Here is a 2439-nt window from a genome sequence, read left to right on the forward strand (position 1 = left end):
TGTCTGTAGGGGTGTTTTGGATTGAAGTAAACATTCAAATCAGTAGCTGAGTAAAGCAGACTGGCCTTCCTAGTGTGGGTGGGCCTTATGCATCAGTTGAGGACTTGAATAAAACAAAAAGAGGAGTAAGAGGGAACATCTCCTACTTGACAGCCTTTGAGCTGGGATATCAGTTTTTTCCTGCCTTTGGACTTGAAATGAAACATTGGTTCTTCTTGGATCTTGAGACCACCAGCCCTTGGCCTGGAGCTATAGCTGATTTTTTTTCTTTTTTATAATTTTATTTATTTATTGGCTGTGCTGGGTCTTCACTGCTGTGCAGGCTTTTCTCTAGTTGTGGTGAGCAGGGGCTACTCTCTTAGTTGTGGTGCATGGGCTTCTCATTGCAGTGGCTTCTCTTGTTGCACAGCATGGGCCGTTTTGTGCATGAGCTTTAGTAGTTGTGGCATGTGGATTCAGTAGTTGTGGCTTCCAGACTCTAGAGCACAGGCTCAGTAGCTGTGGTCACAGGCTTAGTTGTTCCACAACATGTAGGATCTTCCTGGATGAGTGATGGAACCCACACCTCCTGCACTGGCAGGCAGACCCTTTACCACTAAGCCACCAGGGAAGCCCCTCTCATCCATTCTTGAAGTTGATCTTTCTTGGGAAGTGATCAAATAGCACCTATTGTTGAAGGCAGCAATCAGGCCTGACCCTGATACTCCAGCTTTGATTCTGGATCAGTCTTTTGTCTTGAACTGATCAACAGTCACTTCCTTTAGAATCTTCAAGAGCAAATTTAAATGAGTATGCACTAACATCATCTTCTCTTTCAGATTTGCAACCATTTCTGGTAGAGATGTGTTGTGAATATCCATCTCGGGTGCATCTACTATGGCTTTTGTTTTTAAGAGGAAATACACCATTTTGTCACTGGAAAGGCAGAAGTGACCTCTCAAGGCAGTCAGGGCAGCATAGGCAGAATACAGATGGAAACCAATGGAAATCTCACAGGAACTACAGAGTAAAAGGTTTTAAGTGTTGCCTTTGAGGGAACTTTCAAGGCCAATGAGGAAGGGAGCCTCCTAAACTACATTATTGTGACTCTGGAGAAGCTCCTGGCCCCAAGGGCTCTCAACAGGTCCCAGGGGAGGTGCACAGAGTCAGTGAGCACAGCATGGTACTGTGCATACTGGAACATGGAGCACCTCTCTGGTTTCAACCACCACAGCAGTTGTGGGTTGGATGGCATCTCCTCCAGCCCCAGCCCTGCAGGGCTGAGCAAAGAAGACCCTTTCACCACTTGCATGTCCCACTCCATGGAAGTTGTAAAAGAAGGTTCATCAATCGCCTTCTTATCCCCATCACAAAAGTCACCCCACAGCTGCTTTGCAAAGTGAGAGCAATGCCTCTGCTGCTGAGCTGCCATCCTCCTGCCTATACTTGGTTCTTGAACAATGCCACTGTTGGGGTGCCGACCCTCAACTCAGTAAAAAAAAAACCCAAGCGTAACTTTGTACAGTTAGCCTTTATCTGCAAAGCTGCATCTGCAAAATCAACCAACCTTGGGTGGTGCAATAAGTATTTAGTGAAAAAATTTGCATATAAATGGACTTGTAAAGTTCAAACTGATGTTGTTCAAGGGTTAACTGTACATCATTGGCTCTCCTTGTTCTCAGGCCTTTGAACTTGGACTGCAACTACACCATTAACTCTTGTGCGTCCAGGTGCTGACTGCAGATTCTGGGACTTGTCAACCTCCATAACTGTGTGAGACAATTCCTTACAACAAATCTATTTCTATATAGATATTCATCCTATTGGTTCTGATTCTCCAGAGAACCCTGACAAACACAGATTTTGGTACCATGAAGTGGAATGCTGCTGTAACAAATACCTAAAAATGTGGAAGCTGCTTTGGAACTGGAAAATAGGTGGAGGCCAGAAGAGCTTTGAGGTGCATGCTAATAAAAAGTCTATATTGCCAATAAGGGACTAGTGGTATAGAAACACGGATGTTAAAGGTGATTCTGGTGAGAGCTCAGAAAGAAAAAGAGAGCTAGAGAGAAAGCCTGCATCTTCTTAGAAAATACTTAGCAGAATGTTTGTAGAAATGTGAATGTTAAAGACTATTCTCATGAAATTTCAAGCAGAAGTGAGGAATAGGTTATTGGAAACTGGAGGAAAGGTGCTTTTTATTATATAATGGATAAGAACTTGGCTGAACTGTGCTCTAGTGTTTTGTGAAAGATTAAACTTGCCAGCAATGAAACTGGGTATTTAGCAAAGGTGATTTCTAAAGCAAAGTATTGAAGATGTAGCTTTAGTCATCCTTACTACTTTTAATAAAATACAAGAGGAAAGAGATGAGTTGAAGAAAGAATCTTAAAGCAAAAAGGAACTGGAACTTAAAGACTGGAAAAGTCTCAAACTATCCATCGCAAAAAAAAAATGAAG

The 2439-nt window shown here is 42.8% G+C and overlaps 1 pseudogene; it reads right to left on the reverse strand.

Annotated features, from left to right (window-relative positions):
• Nucleotides 1-595: 595 nt before the first annotated feature.
• Nucleotides 596-1652, reverse strand: LOC120862535 (annotated as a pseudogene).
• Nucleotides 1653-2439: the final 787 nt, after the last annotated feature.

Source organism: Oryx dammah, unplaced genomic scaffold, assembly GCF_014754425.2.
Source record: "Oryx dammah isolate SB20612 unplaced genomic scaffold, SCBI_Odam_1.1 HiC_scaffold_4, whole genome shotgun sequence".
NCBI lineage: Eukaryota > Metazoa > Chordata > Mammalia > Artiodactyla > Bovidae > Oryx > Oryx dammah.